Genomic DNA, 18482 nt, shown 5'->3' on the forward strand with positions numbered 1-18482 from the left:
TCAACGTGGCGACAGCTGTAGCTTCTTGAAACCTGCCAAAGGTACAATTAGACACCAAGAATGGGTTTATAGCCGATATTGATTCAGAGATATCAACAATTAAAGATTTTAATGGTGGTAGCCATTTTGAAATTCAACATGGTGACAGTTGTAGCAACTTGAAACCTAACTAATTGTATTCCTTGACCCCCAAGGAATTTTGAAATTCAAAATGGCGTCTCACGCAGGTGGAATTTCACGTGACTTCATATGTTCACAACATATTTATATATATACATTATTACAGTACCAGGCCTACAGCCCATATCACATGATACATACGTGAAAACGTTTAAAGACATACACATGGTTGAAGTTAGATTAACAAACACAGTAAATAAATAAATAAATAACATTTCAGTGACTGAGTCATAGGAAGGTTATAATTCAGTGGAATTTACAAAATTCTCCCTAATGCTTGTGGCTCTAAAATTAAATTCAACTTAGGTTGACATTAGTTTAACATCATTCATAATATGAACATAATCAAGAAATATGTAGTAGTGATTATTGGTGAATAACTCATATCCCAATTTCTTATATAGTGGACAGTGAAAGACAAAGTGTATTTCATCTTCAATAATGGTTTGTTTACATACAATGTAACAATATTCACATCTCCTTTCAGCCCGTGGTATTTCTTTCCATCTGCCTACTTCAATTGCTAATTTATGTTTAGTGTTGTCTCGGGGTACAGACATAAAATGAATATATGTCGACTAAAAGATAATATCATGTATCCTTTTATATTATTCATATCAACCTGGTCGCTGCGACGTTCAAGACTCAAAAAGAAGTTCTCTATTTGGCTTTAAAAGGGGTTTCCAACCTGGGGGTAATCATCTAACGGGGGAAATTTAAAAATGTGTGTGTGTGTGTGGGGGAGGTGGGTGTAATAGGGCGCTTTGTAGTCTAGGGTAAGGTTTTTGGACAATAATAATATTAGTATATAGGCACAGCTTTATGTAACAACAATCACTTGTAAAAGTTTTATGCAACGTTTCCACGTGTTTCACCCGTCGTCCTCAGGCACATGATGATAAAGAGTGATAAGTAAACTATATACAGTCAGGTAACCTAATTTCATGGAAACCTATTATTCGTGGATTTCCGGAAAGGATTAATAATTTACATGAGCGACCTTGCGCGACCTCCGCAAAAGTTTGTTTTGATAAACATGGGTTTTCTCTACAATATCAACTTGTAGAATGAATCCAGTGGTTGCAAGCAAGGTAAAATGTATTAGTGTATGCTTTGACAAATACAAAATGGCGGATTTCAGTTATTACCAAACGTCACCATTTTTTATCGGCCGAATTTCCTTATAATCCCAAGCGGTAATCGGAATTCCAAGTGTCGTCTGCTAGAATATAATCCAACGAATGAAGTCACGTAATCAACTAGCGGATTCCGTGTCAGCAGAAAATTTCTGGACCATATTCTTATGTTGTTTCAGTGACTTTTAGCAATAAATCACGCAACGTATCTTATTTTGTCAGTAATTGTCACTAGTTATAATGAATTGATATTAAAGATAAATACTAAGAGAAGTTAATTATACCACCCGGTATCCATACAATGTGTTTTTCTAGACTTATTTAGAGTTCAAACATTGTACACGAAAATAGGTGACGCATTCTGCCGCCGTTGCTGAGTTGGTTGCTCATGAAATATGGGTCAAAGTGAAGGATTCATAAAGAAAATCGAAATAACCAATTTCAATTATTTTGTAGAATATCTGAGGAAACATCTAAGACATAAAAAAAAATTCGTTTATTTAACTTTGTCGAAATTCGGTGTTGAATCCTTATATCCACGAAAATAAGTTACACCACTGTATATACATTCAGTACTTAAAATAACATACAAATGCTGATTGAAAACCATGACACAAAACTAAATTAATTAAAAGATAAATGAAGATTAAATAAACAACTACAGTTATTGTTGAAACATTTATTAATAGAGATGGATACATTGTTAAGCAAAATAACTATCTATCAAATCAGTTGAAATATTTTTATTAAATAAAATATATGAATTACATGAATTTGCATATATTATAGATTAATAAGTTTATCATATACATGGGATAAGCGTACACCTTCATCTCTGTTTAGGTCAGGCTAGTATCTTCTGATAAGCAGATAAATGAACAGTGTTTAATTCAGTGTAAGTTAAATTCATTAGGTTCTGTAGTACTTTGGGATACTGGTTCCCAGGTCTCATTATTAAATTCAGGGTGGTTGTCAAATAATTTTCCTGGAATAGAAATTAGGTCTATTGATACTTTGTTAAATGGTCAAAACTTGTATTCAGCTAGTGGGACAGTCATTCCATTTGAAGGATATGTTGTTTTGAAACTCGAGTTGGATGAAGAAACAGTTGCCTCGGTTCCATTTTTAGTTAGTTCTTCTGTTGGAATTGATAGGCCATTGTTAGGGTATAATGTGATTAAATATTTTGCAGGACAAGATGGTTTTGTTAATTTGAAAAAGTCAACTTTTCCAGATCTAAACTCTGAGACAGTGGAAGCAGTAGTTAATTTGGTTAGAGAGGACAATAGTTGTAAGACATTGGGTCAAGTTACATCCTGTCATAATGTTGTATTGCCTAAACATTCTTATAAAGTTGTCACTGCTACAGTTCATGGTAATAGGAAATTTTTAGAAAAACAAGCTTTGTTTGTATCTAACCTAGATGATTCTGTTAAAATAAAAGAAACATTGGTAAATGTTAAAACTTCAGGAAGGTGTACAGTTAAACTTTTAGTTTCGAATAGGAGTAACAAAACTTTTGTTCTTAAAAGAGTCTGTGTCTTCAGTTGTTTCGGTTGGATTATGTAAGATTGATGCTAACAAAGCTACAGTTAACTATGCAAGTAACCAGAACAACGTTGAAGTCAAACCAGTTACAGTTAATGATGAAAATACCAATAAGAAATGGGACCCACCCATAGATTTGTCGCAATCCAATTTGACTGAAAACCAGAAATAACAGGTTCGAGAACTACTCAGAGATGAATGCAATGCTTTTTCAAAAGATGAAACAGATATTGGTTGTGTTCAGGACTTACAAATGGAAATCAATTTAGTAGACCAAACACCAGTTCAACATTCTTATCTGTCCATACCAAAAGCGTTGTACCAAGAAGTTAAAGATTATGTTCATGATCTCATCGTCAAGAAATGGATACGAAAGTCAAATTCCCAATATTCCAGTCCAATTGTATGTGTACGAAAAAAAGATCAAAGTCTACGTCTATGTATTGATTACAGAAAGATTAATTTGAAGACCATCACAAATCAACATCCCATACCAAGAGTTGAAGATGCCTTGAATAGTTTAGGTGGAAGTAAATTTTTCAGTTTGTTAGATCAGGGTCAAGCTTATCACCAAGGTTTTGTTGTTGAAGAATGCAGAAAGTATACATCCTTTGTAACTCCTTGGGGTCTGTATGAATGGTGCAGGATCCCTTTTGGTTTATCTGGCGCACCCGGTTGTTTCCAAAACTTTATGAACAGTTGTTTAGAAGGGTTAAGAGATGATATGTGTTTACCTTACTTGGATGATGTTTTGGTGTATAGTTGTTCTTTTGAAGATCATATCAAACATTTGAGATTAGTTTTACAAAGATTTGTAGAGAAGGGTGTTAAATTGATACCAGCGAAATGTGAGATGTTTAGAGATAAAGTTCGATATTTAGGTCATTTGGTCACAGCAGATGGTTATACTATGGACCCTAAAGACAAATAATCTGTTTTACAGTTAAAAACCAAAACTCCATCAACAGTTGGTGATGTTAGAAAAATATTAGGTTTCATTGGTTACTACCGAAGATATATTCAAGACTTTTCTAGGCGAGCTAAATTATTATATGAACTTCTTCAATTACCTACAGATCCAAAAGAAACTACAATTAGGAAGAAACCTAAGAAAAAGACCATCAAGGGTCAACCTTCTTCAAACCAAAGTATTAGTTGGACCAGAGATCATCAAGGAGTTTTAGACCAATTGATTTATCCAGATTTTCAACTACCATTTATACTTCATGTTGATGCTTCACAAGAAGGACTTGGTGCTATTTTATACCAGAAGCAAGATAATGATAGAATAGCTGTAGTGGCTTTTGCTTCAAGAACATTAAGTCCATCAGAGAAAAATTATAACATGCACTCGGGTAAATTAGAATTATCAGATTTTGATTTCAAAATTCATTACAAACCAGGTCGAGATAACCAAGATGCTGATGGTCTTAGTAGAATGCCTTTGGATATTGAACATTATATACAACATTGCAGTGAAGAGATTAGTCAGGAAGCCATGGTAACAACAGTTAAGTCAGTAATGTTAACAGAACCAATTCCATCCATAATACCTGAAGTGGAAACAGAGAATAAAGTCTACTCATTACAGACAGATTTCAATAAACAAGATTTGTTAAAAGATCAGAAAGAAGACCCTACTATTGCCATTGTTAGACATTTTGTTGTTAAAGGAGAATTACCTAATAAAGTAGACAGACTAGAGTTAAGTTTAAATGTTAAGTTATTATTGAGAGAATTTAAAAGATTAAAGATAGAGGATAGTGGTATTTTAAGGAGAGTTGTTCAGTTGCCAAATCAAGGTGTGGTTAATCAGTTAGTTTTACCAGAAAAGTATATTGATACAGTTCTTTTAGAATTTCACAATCAAATGGGTCATCAAGGTTCAGAAAGAGTATTAAATTTGATTAGAAGAAGATTGTATTGGTCTTTAATGGTTAAAACTGTAGAAGATTATATTCGTACTAAATGTAACTTTATTAAAGACAAGAAGCCACTCATTCAGTATAAAGCACCTCTTAAACCCATAATAACTAAACATCCTTTTGAAATGGTATCCATTGATTATCTTCATCTTGAAAAGTCAAAGGGAGGATATGAATATATTCTTGTGGTGATGGACCATTATACTCGTTTTGCTCAGGCGTATGCAACCAAGAACAAATCTGCAAAAACAGCTGCTGAGAAAATTTTCAATGACTTTGTATTAAAATTTGGTTTCCCTCATCATCTCCACCATGATCAAGGGAGAGAATTTGAAAATCAACTATTTTATCAACTTCAGAAGTTATGTGGAATATCTCGCTCTAGGACTACACCTTACCATCCAATGGGAAATGGTACTGCTGAAAGATTCAACAGAACATTATTAGGAATGTTGAAGACTTTACCACGAGAACATAAGCAAGATTGGAAGAATCACCTGGATAAAGTTGTACATGCTTACAATTGTTGCCAACGTGAGTCTACAGGATACTCACCTCTTTATCTAGTTTTTGGAAGACATCCCAGATTATCCATTGATTTGATGTTTGATGAATACCTACCTGATAATAATCAAGTTCCACATAGACAGTTTGTTGAATCCTGGAAATCTAGAATGCAAGAAGCTTATAAAATAGCATCACAGCATATTCTGAAGTCAGCTGATAAGGGAAAATTGAACTTTGATAAAAGGATTAGTGCAGTTTTAGAAGTAGGTGATAGGGTTCTCGTTAGGAATTTGGTAGAAAAGGGTGGACCAGGAAAACTTAGGTCATATTGGGAAGAAGATATTCATGTTGTTTTGCGTAGGCATAACAATTCTCCAGTTTATGAAGTTCAAAATGAAAATAGAAAAGGTCGTATAAGAGTTTTGCATAGGAATTTGTTATTGCAATGTAATAGTTTACCTTTACCAGTTGAGAAACCAGTTTGTCAGACCTAAACAAAAAAAGCCAGAGACTAAGTTTGCTAATCAAAACTTAACTGGAAGTACCAGTTCAGACAATTATGTGTTAGACCCAAATGCTAAACCATTTGAACCTCTAACAGTGAATGATACTGTATCAAACCACTCAGATACTCTAAATAATGACCCAATTACTGAGAGTGAACATAATATATCAGCAGATCTTGATACTGAAAGTAGTGATGAAAGTGCCAATGACAGTGTACCCAGTGATAATGTAAATTCTGAACACCTTAATTCTAAGGATGATACTGAAACTGAAATAGACATAAGTGAAAATACTGATCCAGTAAATGATAATGTTACTTCAGAATTGACTGATGCTGGACCAAAGGGAGACAATTATGTTACTAGTGACTCAAGTCATGATGAACCAAATTATAAGAGACCTGTGAGAAGGAGAGTAGCTCCAAAACATTTAACATATGATTCTTTAGGAAATCCCTCATTTATTAAGAGAATTCGTGCAAAGAGACTAATTCGTATGTTAAATCCTAATGAAGGGAATTATCTGTGGTAAATTTAGATATTGTACTTACAGTTTAATTGTTATGTAGCAATTGTTATTTGTATGTAATGTATTCTTAGTTGTATCAAATTGTTCAAAATCTTTTAAGATTTTTCAGAAGTTGAGTATTGAAGACAAAATTCTATGTTCTTGGAATCATTGCTGTCTCCTAGAGTTGACTGCATGAGTGAATATTAGGTGGCCAACTAAAGTTCTCTCTCAATATAGATTCTAAACTATTAATTAGTGTTGTGAACATTTATTTTAGAAAATTGTTTTGAATATTATATGTTAGTTTATATATCATATCAATGTCTTGCATCATAGATATTTGTGATTAAGCATTATGAGTGGTACCTACATAATTTAAGATATATTTTTGTTAAATGTCGGGACGACATTTCAGTTAGGCAGGGAGAATGTAACGTCGTTGATAGGCACCCCATTTGTGAATTTGGCACTCCTTTTAAGACGGAAGTCACGTGAGCAAGCTCAGTCTTTCACTTGCCGCCGTCCTGAATAAAGGTTGCTATTATCAACATTTGTATTTCTCTTCCTGCAGGTTGCCTGAGCCAACAACCTGTGGTAAACCCCGTTACAACTGTTTGAGTCTTCACTCACTTAGGACATTTTTAATATAGTTTAATTGATTATTATTGTCAAATTTTATGTTGCGGTTCCCAGACGCATTAGCTTTTCTTTTCGCAAATTTTGTTAAAAAACCACGATGTCCTTATATGCTGTCGCGATATATCTCTAACCACACTCCGGACCAGATTGCTTATTTCGATATCAGGAATTCATTATGTTCGCTAGGATTTTATAACTTAACGGAAGTAAACTAGCTTGGTGAAACGTTTGGCTTAATTTGTGCGGCCATTTTTATCGCTGTTTATCGTCCTGTCGACGGTGCATGATGTTGTTCTGTATACATACGGTATATTATTGTAACTGCCGCTGCATTTCGCTGTTTTCACTAAAGAAGACTTGGGAAAGGAGATTAAACAGTAATTAAAAATGTCTTAGTCAAAAGCTTTGAGGTGTATGCACAGCATCCTAAGCTGTCCTTTTTTATGGAAAGAAATAGGATCCGGTTATGCTTGAACCCACATTTATCATGTCCTCTCCCTATCAATTGTTCCTCAGTCTTCGGAAGGAAAGAGGCAAACGTTTCCCCTCGAATCTAAGGAGATCAAGGACTCAGCAGTAGTCAGGGTGTGGGGATCCTTTCCTATCTCAGTGGAAGACAAGTCTGGACCGGTCTCTAAGTTTATGCTACTATTTAAATTAGGCCTTGGTGAATTACAGGGGTAAGGAAGTCTCTTAGGAAAGTGCACAGGAACACGACCAAAGTATAACAAGACCCACGAATGGGAATTAATTGCATTAGCCTCAGAACAGAGCAGTATATTTACGGCTCTGCCTCGGAAGTTTGGAGTTATCTCCCATTAAGCATTTAGATGATGAGTGCAGTTTCAAGCCTTCAGGAGCTACTTCCCATATTAAATCAGATCACTACATCTGATTAGGACCCTCGCTTTTAGAATATATTGAAATATATCATAGATTTTGCAAGGTGATTTAAATGAAAATGGTGGATTCCAGATTAAAGTTGGACGTAACTCTCGACGCATCCTGACAGATAGAACGTTACAAGATATATCATAATGTTTCTCAGTATGGCAGTTCATTAACTGCTAAAAATATGATAATTTCGGCAATACTCCTAACATAGTATCTTCGCCAGACAAAAACATCTGTTGAAATCATAAGTGACACAGACGCATCATTCAACACACGGGTTTTTTGTTCTATCCATCCCTTATAAGCAACATCATGACTCTTATAATTGTTAGAATTAGCATGCTTCCAATCTATGTAGCCTTCATTGGTAAATGTTTGTGCACCCACAGATGTATTGTTAGACACGGAACAATCACGCAATGCTTTTTTTTTAATCAAGTATTTATTCATTTTTCCAATTTGATCGAGAAATTTCCAAAAGCGAAAATGAATCTATAAAAAACTAAGTCCAGTACAATAAGGATAATATCATTTACGTCGATTGGATCGTATTTATAATCTACCAACCAAATCATTTGAATTTTGAGATCGAAGCGAGTGCCATCCACTATAAAACAGACCAGTAATTTTGTCACTTCACTACCAATTTTTATGATTTTCAACGAACTAAATTTAATTTATTCGTTTATTCTGATGTTGTTTTGAAATGTTTAGAATGTTATGCATGTAGCACTCTGCTACTTTTATGAACGTCAGGCCCAGTTTTATCCACGGCACAGTAAAAATAGAAAGATATTTTAGATCAGCTCTTTAGTAGCCCTACACATACATAGTATTTTGCGTGATTAGAATTAGGGGGGGGGGGGAGGGGGGCATTGCACACCGAGATATTGGCAATCAATAAGCATATTAATAAAACCAAGAGACTTCATGAAGCTATCAACATCAGAAGATATCAGCCTGACCTAAATAAACCACTTTTATCTCTTGTGTTTTCTGAAGTACTGAATGTATATATATAGTTTACTTATCACTCTTTATCATCATGTACCCGAGGAAGACAGGGGAAACAAGTCGAAACGTTGCATGAAACTTTAACCATTGGTTGTTGTTCTATAAAGTTGTGACTATAATATATTATATTGTGCTTACAATTTCTAAATGCCATTTAAAGATTTTATAATTGAAGTCTTCTGTTCAGTCAGGCTATATTCTTCGACATAAAAAAGATTGCAGGGGAAGCTAAAGAGAAAATCAAGAAATAGTAAGTATCCATGTTAAATTGTTTGAAATAATATAGTAGGCCTACCGGTATACATTATAGAACAATTATTTCAAATTATAAGAAAATGATGCATTTAACTTTTCTGATTGCAGCAAAGTTATACTAACGGTTTGTGTTTGACTTGGAACTATGAAGTTTGATGAGATAATACATGAGATTGGTGAATTTGGATTGTACCAGAAAAGGCTGTATTTTTTAGTGTGTCTACCTGCTATAACAGTTGCCTTCCACGGACTTTCCCCAGTGTTCATTTTTGATATTCCTAATCATAGGTAAGGTCTGGGTTTGAACCAGAATTTGTCGATTTTACCTGCGTGCAGAAAGTTTTGTAGGAATAAGTGTTGCAAGCTCCTATCAAGTGGTTGGTACATGTGCAAAAGTAGTGTTTGAAATGGGGGGCATATAGGGACTTTTTACTGTCTAATATATTATGCAGACATATTTCCTGATAGGTATTCAAAGTATACCAGCTGAAAGAATTTAGAGTCAGGTTCCCAACAGTTAAATCTTATAACAATGAAAGCCCGACATCCGGCAGAGGTGACGGCAGAAATGGTAACAAAAATTAAAGTCAATCAGAACCTCTCTTTTCTGTGATAGTAGCCAACTTCATAGCATTTCATCCCATCTGTTGCAGGTGCCAGATCCCGGGTTTAAACAATGACAGCTATTCCAATCCGGATCAAGGTTTAGTCAATCGAACAATACCTTATAAGAATGGGAAATTGTCCAAATGTAAAATATTTGCCAATGAAACATTTCCAGAGGATAACCAAACAGAGACGTGCAATAACTGGGTTTATGATCGCTCTGTATACACAGAAACAGCCGTTACAGAGGTGAGCAGATCATTAATTTCGTATTCAGAATCTTTCTTGCATCCAATCTTTAGGTTCCGATTATTTACTCAGAAAACTAATGAATGTCAATAATATAGTTGTCACCATTGAAAGTGGCCCGTTCACCACCAATCACCCGTTACGTATGGTTGAGAATAGGAATGGCGGTCATAAATGTCGAACGAAACCTTATGCGACCGACTTGTGAGTCGCGTTCGGAACTCATGGCCACTTTCGTTATTCGCATCTATACGCAACTGGTAATCGCTATGGTGTGTAGGCACCTGAAGGTATCGAATTTGGGATTTTGAACGTTTAAGCGTGTTCGATAATTCCATTTGCTTAAATTCCAGTTGAATTTAGTATGTGGAAAAGAGTTATACAGAACACATATCAACATGATCACTTTCGCTGGGAATGTGTTTGGTTGTCTGGTGTATGGTATGACATCTGACATGTAGGTAGAATTAACCATCTGAGTACTGAGTACAAAGATATCGTTACTTTGAGACTAATTCCAGAAGTTAGAAACGACTTCAAAAGTAGAATATTAACTCTGATACAACGACAAAAAATAACAAATCACACCTTCTTAATTAACTACTTTCTAAAAAAATAAGCAAGAATTTAAACTTCCTGTTAAATAACTGACAAAATGGAGATGAAGACCCATAGTATTAACCAGTCCAAAATCCAATCAATATCTGTACTTTCTGTAGTTCCGGTTGAAAGGTTGGAACTTCAGTCATTTTCTTTTTGTAGAATAGGTCGGAAGAAAACACTGATGTTTATCTTTGCTCTACATATCGCTGCTGGAATTGGAACAGCTTTTATCACGGATTTTACTGGATTAGCTATTCTTAGATTCATAGACGGTTCTACAAATTCTGGAGTGTTCCTGCTAGTAATTGGCATTGGTAATTCTTTGAACTCTAAAGATGACTTACATTGTTAAATGAGTCAATCGCTATTTGAAAAGTCATTCTCTGCAATACTGAAATATGTTTCAATATATAGAAGCAATGATGTTCAATTGATTTTGAGATCCACAAAACTATTTATTGAATCTGTTCATTTACCTGAGCATCAACATGATTTGTCAACTTGATACCACCTCTCTATAGTTAACAGAGTCATTTCGTTGTTTATATGAATAATCTGTAGAATATGACAATATTTTAGTATTCTAGAAAGATGAGGGTTTTTAAAGTACAACATGAATAGCATTAGCTTTGTGTACAAACATAGTTGAAGGGTGACATCGCCAGCAATGAAATCAAAGCTTTTACTGAATAAATAATCCTTAAACTTCTTAAACCTCCGTGAATAATCGACCATTTCAGGTATGGAACTTGTTGGACCATCGAAGCGAGCATTTACAGGAATATTCATCGAGTTTTTCTGGAGCCTTGGACTGTTAATCTTGGTAGCAATGGCATATATATTTCGTGATTGGAGACATTTGGTTCTGGCAGGTGGAATTCCTCCAGTATTGTTCTTGTCCTATGCTTGGTAAATTCATTTTCTTTGGATACGATCCCTGTCCCTGAGCTTAGTCGCATCATGTATTAACTGTCTCTAGGTGATGTACAGTTCGTACGGTACTGGTTCATCTTGAAGTGATACTACGTCTTAAAATGAACATAAAATTTAAGTTCTCAAGAATGGTCAATATGAGTATATATTAATCAGTGAACTTACCTGGTGTCATAAAGTTACAACAGAATCCCTGTAAAATCTGGAAAATTGGAAAATTCACAAAACTAAGTATTTATTGAAAAACGCTTAATGGTAATATTAAGCGTTTTTCAATAGTTAATTGCATATTTACGGATAATTGCTAAGCTTTTGGATTTATCGGATTGTATAAGGATCCCTGTTATGTTTTTTATGACACCAGGTATATCTACTGATGAATATATGCTCTTATTGGCCAAGTTTAAAATTCTTAAATTTTATGTTCATTCTAAGACGTAGTATTACTTTAATTATTTAATTTCATTTTATTGGATCTACCGTGTTTGAACAATTGTCTTATTCGTATGGAATGGTTTTAGAGATTAAAAAACTTTAGCAAATTAAGAGGATAGACTGGTGTCTCTATATGTCACGTTGTCATTCCACTATTTCCATCATATTACAAAATTGTTCCATTGTAGAAAGTCAGTCTGCAGCCAGATTGTGTACTCTCCTCTAATCTCGATCCTGAACATGTCATCTATTATTACTCAATTATATTACTTCAAATCAAATACATGGAATCATTTATAAGTTACAAACGTTGGTGACAACTGGCACTGATACAGGAAATTGGCAAGATTTTGATGTTCTATTATGACAATTATTTCAACGCTTGGCATGAAACAACCGATTTATTTTATCTTCTAAATAGCGTCCTTGTTGTCTGCAACTTTGGAAGATGGTGTTCTCAAAGGATTTGTATCATAGCATACAAACACTTCTTTGGTAATGCACATGAGCTACTTCTGATGTTGTCTGGTTGATCAAATGAAATATCTGTGTTATCTGATATTCTCTTTATAGGTTAATACCAGAATCGCCGAGATGGTTGTTAGCAAAAGGTCGTAAGCATGAAGCAAAAGCCATTTTGGAACGAGTTGCCATGGTAAATAAACGACAACTACCGGAAGATATGTTTGATGAAAATACCATTAATGATGGACCTGAATCAAGTATAACATTATTATTTAAATCGCCTCGTCTCATTGTCAATTGTTTTATACTTTATTATAATTGGTAAGTTCTCATGTGTTGTCAGGTAGACTTGTCACTTGCCGCTTTTCATAACATAAGCGATCATTAAGAAATAATTTCCTGTCTGCTGTATGGGTAGATATTGCTGTTTGCTGATCTCAATTCTTTTCCATTCCTTATTGGTTTGAGTGAAGGTATAGATAGGTTCTTGAAGTATGGTCAAAATGAAACTAACATATTTATTAGTTCACTGCTATATTTATTAGAGTTTGTTTTCTGATAACTACAGGGTCGTGAAGAATGCTGGCACTTTTAATTTTATAGGTTTGTAGTGAATCTAGCTTATTATGGTATAACATTAAACGTTGCAAATCTCAGCGGAGATGTTTTTCTGAATTTTACTGTCTCCACTCTGGCTGAGATGATTGGTTATGCCTGTTGTCTACTGTTTCTGGATAGACTAGGAAGAAAGGTGTACCTATGTACTTGTATGATCGTCGCAGGACTGGCCTGTCTTTCAACTATGTTTACTGCAATGTATGACAATGAATGTAAGTAAATAGAAATAGCTTTTTGACTTTTATGGAAACAGGAATCTCTTAACAGAATGACGAACTCACAAATCCAGTCATGTTCATGTTTCAGTGATTTTTAGGAAACATTACAAGACTGATTATATCACCAGAGTTTACTCTGATCTAGTACTAACTATATAATTATTATTTCAGATAATATTCTAGTAATTCATGAACATGTAATAAAGGTTTAACGACACTTTATGCTGCTAGTACTTTTTAGGCTTCCTCATATTGGGAACAGTGGCTAGATGAGTGGTTTGGGGCTCGTTCCTGGGGTATTTTTTTTAACATATGCTCTCCTGCATGTTTTTATGGGAAGGGGGGCCATGGCGGTTTCTCTAAAGATTTGTGTGGAGGGGCAAGGGGGCAAATAGGACCAGGCTTTAAAGAAATCAATGGTATGTAATTTGAAATTAGGGAGGGCCAACGCCGAATAATGTTCTCTACTTATATACTGCCTTTCTTCAACAATTCAGAAAATTAGGATGTAGAACTATTAATTTCCAGCTCACGATTGGATAAATATTGTTTTATCGAATGTTGGTAAAATTGGTGTTTCTGGTGCGTTTGCTTTAATGTTTGTCTACACAGCAGAGTTGTATCCAACAATAGTCCGGAATTCTGGATTGGGTACTTCAACTTTTGTTGGTCAGACTGGAGCTATAGTTTCCCCTTATATAGCTGATCTGGTAAGTAGAGTAACTGATATCTCACAGGCTGGCTCAGCGTTTTGTGAGCTTATTTCGGGACCTTGTACGCTCAATTCAGATAGATGCTTGAAATAGAACCTAAAAAAAACTAACACAATTCTTTGACCAATTTTTTTATTAGTTCCCATCTGTAATGAGGGGTTATCAAACAGTTTAATTGTCTCCTTATTGTTTACTACTGACACGTTGAGTGCAGATACCAAGATGGTGGTTGTTGCTTTATATTAAGAGTTATATGTGCTGAGATTCGAAGGTGGGTGTGGGTTTTAGGGGGTTGTAAAATTCGCATTATTACTGCCATATACTTTCAGGGTAATTTAGTAGGAGGTAAGTTTTCCACGGCGTTACCTATGATAGTGTTTGGTGGTTTATCATTATTAGCTGGATTACTGTCCCTATTTTTACCAGAAACATTACACCGTCCACTACCAGAAACTGTTGAAGATGCTCAATTGCTATCTCGTGGGTAAGTAGTCTCAAAGAAAATGGACTTGCATGCAATGCAGATTTTTAATACTAAAACCATAGCAATGTGGCCTCTTAAGTGTGCTGATCTAGAGTATCTAGGACAGGCCTTCTCAATTAATGTCTGTAAAGGGCCAAATGCATTTAATGAATGAAATAGAAGGGCCAAATAGAGCTTAGCTAGCGAAGTGAGAGGGGCGTTTTAACGGGTGGGGTCCAAGGGCCCGGAAGCTCTCAGGTTTTACACAGTTGAAATATTGAGACACTGCAGCTAAGGTGAGTTTCTTGAAGTCGGGCGTAACTGAAGTAGTAGCAATTCGTAAAATCTGGTCTAAATGGTCATGTGAGAAACTGCTTCTTGATTTGCTCTTTGCGATGTTCATGTGGAAAAATATGGACTCGCATAGCCATGTTGAGCCAAACTCTGGTGCCTATTGGTTTGAGATGAACAAATCGGGGTGGCAAAGATATCAAAATTTAGGGGATAGGTCATGACCACAATTTAATTGACCCCGACTGGGCGGGGATATCAGTCTAAAAGTGGTAACATTTTTTTAATTAATCTATTTAAATATGCTATTTTATTATTTTTGAATTATATATTTTTTTTATAATCATAATTTTTTTAGTTGTTCGTAGTTATGTCCACAGGCTACTCTTGAGGGCGTCGCGAGCCGCCATTTGACCCGCGGACCGCCATTTGAGAAAGCCTGTTCAAGGATGATTGGCCATGGCGTGTTTCACTGACAACACTGATTTCATTTCTCACTGCTGCGGAAATTGAAACTGAATTTTATGTCTGATTTTCTGCAGTCTTTGCCTATTGAAGACTGGTAGACGCCATACAACGTGCAATAAGGGAAGTTTTGCCAGGGCGGCGATAATAGCTCACTGATATCCCACAGTGGAGCATTAGAATACATATGGATATAGATAATTATATAATATTTTAGCGGGAAACGGAATCAAAATACATCCATCTTCAACTGGTTTTGTTGGTTTGTGTCAAATGAACATGATAATTGGTTGTTTTTCAGAATATTTGGTAATAAATGTGGAAAAGAAAACAAAGCCTTCGATCTGAAATAGAAGGATACTTAATTGTATAAACTGTTATGTACGGTGGCTCCTGTAATTTTTAATTAAAAACTTTAATTTTCACCTAGGTGATAATAATTTCCACCTAGGTGAAAATTAAAGTTTTAAATTAAAAATTCAACGAATCTTGTAAAAAAATGTTTTAAAATTCTTCTATTATCACCTTGGTACGGTGGCTAACATACGACATTTTCCACTTTTTATTTTGAATTAAAAACTTCTTTTTTACTTGGTGAAAATTAATTTTGAATTAAAAACTTTAATTTTCACCTTGGTGATAATTATTTTCACCTAGATGAAAATTCGGTGATAATTCCTGTAATTTTTAATTAAAAACTTTAATTTTCACCTTGGTGATAATTGTTTTCACCTAGGTGAAAATTCGGTGATAATTCCTGTAATTTTTAATTAAAAACTTTAATTTTCACCTAGGTGATAATTGTTTTCACCCAGGTGAAAATTAGGTGATAATTCCTGTAATTTTTGATTAAAAACTTGAATTTTCACCTAGATGAAAATAATTTTCACCAAGGTGATAATTGAAGTATTTTTAATTAAAAACATTTTTACAAGATTCGTTGAATTATCACCTAGGTGAAAATTAAAGTTTTAAATTAAAAATTACAGGAATTATTACCTAATTTTCACCTAGGTGAAAATAATTATCTCCTAGGCGAAAATTAAAGTTTTTAATTCAAAATTACCGGAATTATCACCTAATTTCCACCTAGGTGAAAATAATTTTCACCGTATTTATGCTTTAATAATCCTTGCATGACCATAAATAAGATCTTTTTCCATGGGACAAACATGTCAGTTATGTCTTTCATCGCAACACTTTCGGTTGACTTCAAACGGTAACCATCCTTACCGCAGACATCAAATGAGCGATATATTTAGAGGATACCATATGCTTTTTTTTATCTTTGAAACAGAATTTCATTTTCATTTTATTTTTTATATTATATGAGGTACTTGCCTCATCCGCCTTGATGTATTTACGGTCCTGCATTGTCTTGTAATGTAAGTTGTACTTTCACCTATCAGTCTTATGAAATAGATATGCTTTATATATTTTTTATAATAAAAACATTGAAATAAAAATGAAAAGTCGATGTTCACAATACATTGATAGTATCAGTTATTTATTCATTAGAAAAACAACATCATTAACAATATATTAGCATAAATACAAATAGTTTATACACCACAGATGTTGCTGAATAGCTTAAATGGCAATTGAAACGAAATTCAGCTCTATATCCAAAAATTGTGCACCTTGTTAGGCAAAGTAATGAAGTGTAATAAAGTGTACAAGTTCCTTCTTTTGGATTGAACTAACTAGAGATTTGAAAAGTTGGCTAAGGTTTTTTTTTCTTGTTAATAAATAACACAAGAAATAAAACTGTGCATTAAGTATTAAATATTCTATGAACATTTTCTCTTTAATATATTTATTCATAACCTTAGTGATATATTGAGAATGTGAAATATATGTTGGATAACAAGGGGCCACAATTGACTTTATTTCTGACAAAAAAAGCTAATCATTTTAGAATTAGCAAAGTTAATAGGTTCAAATCAAATGAGAAGGGATATTTACTAATGCCTATGAGAAAATACTCTTTTCCTATATATTAGTCACTCTATACCATAGACATACTATTTTATACTGTTAAGAACAGATTCTTAAATATATTGTTTGTATATGAATGAAATTACAATATATAATAAGCAATATGATTTCAAGAAATGACACATAGGTACATGAACTATACAATAATAATTATACAAGATTTTCAAATATACAATATTATACAATAATTGTAATCACAGTCAGGACAGTCTGCATCTTCTATACAAATACAATTCTACACTTTTCATTTTGATGAATTTCTCAAAAATGCATTTTAATTACGCTCTTCATGAGGAAATAAACAGTTTACTACTAACTTTAACCCAAACTTTGTCAGAGGCAAGAAGAGATCTTTGTTATGTCCAAACCAAGTAAACCGCTTTATGCTCTATAGGCTTATTCCTTAGTTCTTATGTTCTGATTACAGTTAACATGTCGATGCATGCAATGAGCATAATTATATACACTGTCGACATAAGTTTTTCAAAAATAATAATCAAAATCACAGAAGCTTTAAAAATTGATTCAATTAGGTAAAAATTTGTCAAAGAGAAGTTTAATAATATATTGTCAAGATTAAGAAGAATTAGACACATAATGTGTTATCAACAACAACTAGAGTTAGATTTAGCCTTTTTACTAAGATCCACAGTATTTCCGTGGCTAGGTTTTATGTCCATTTTATCCTCAAGCTCACGTAATCGATGAATTGCTGACTTGAAAGCCTCATTCACATTCGTTGAATCCTTTGCACTAGTTTCAAAATATGGAGCTGCACCATTTTGGGCACACCATGCACGAGCTTCCTCTTCAGAAACTTGCCTTTTATCAACATCAATTTTATTGCCTAGGATCACAAATGGAAAACAATTTCCATCCTGGATATCAGCATAATATAAAAATTCTTTTTTCCACATAGCTAAATTTTTAAAACTTTGTAAATCATCTACAGCATAGGTTAACATACAACAATCAGCGCCACGATAGAATGGAGTTCGTAAACTTTTAAATCTCTCCTGACCTGCAGTATCCCAAATTTGCATTGTGTAAGCTTCAGAATCCACTTCTACATCCTTGTTTAAAAATTCAACACCAATTGTATGAAATGATTGAGCATCAAACTTGCCACTAACAAATCTGTTCATTAAAGAACTTTTTCCCACACCACCATCACCAAGTAAAACAACTTTTAACAGTTTAGACTTTCCTGCCATTTTGTCTTTGTCTGGATTCTGAAAAAAAATATAATAAGAGAAATTACAAGGCGTTTACAAGGCTAACGAAAACCTTATTCATCTGTATCTTCTAGT

At 34.1% G+C, this 18482-nt stretch overlaps 1 protein-coding gene across 1 annotated transcript in view; it reads right to left on the reverse strand.

Moving 5' to 3' along the window:
* Nucleotides 1–373: 373 nt before the first annotated feature.
* LOTGIDRAFT_249377 (hypothetical protein) overlaps nucleotides 374–18482 on the reverse strand; it is an 86267-nt gene continuing 68158 nt past the window's right edge. Inside the window, exon 6 of the mRNA XM_009052972.1 lies at nucleotides 374–392. The gene's annotated coding sequence lies outside the window, so the exon portion shown is untranslated. The remainder of the gene's footprint in view (nucleotides 393–18482) is intronic.

Source organism: Lottia gigantea (assembly GCF_000327385.1).
Source record: "Lottia gigantea unplaced genomic scaffold LOTGIsca_193, whole genome shotgun sequence".
Classification (NCBI taxonomy): domain Eukaryota; kingdom Metazoa; phylum Mollusca; class Gastropoda; family Lottiidae; genus Lottia; species Lottia gigantea.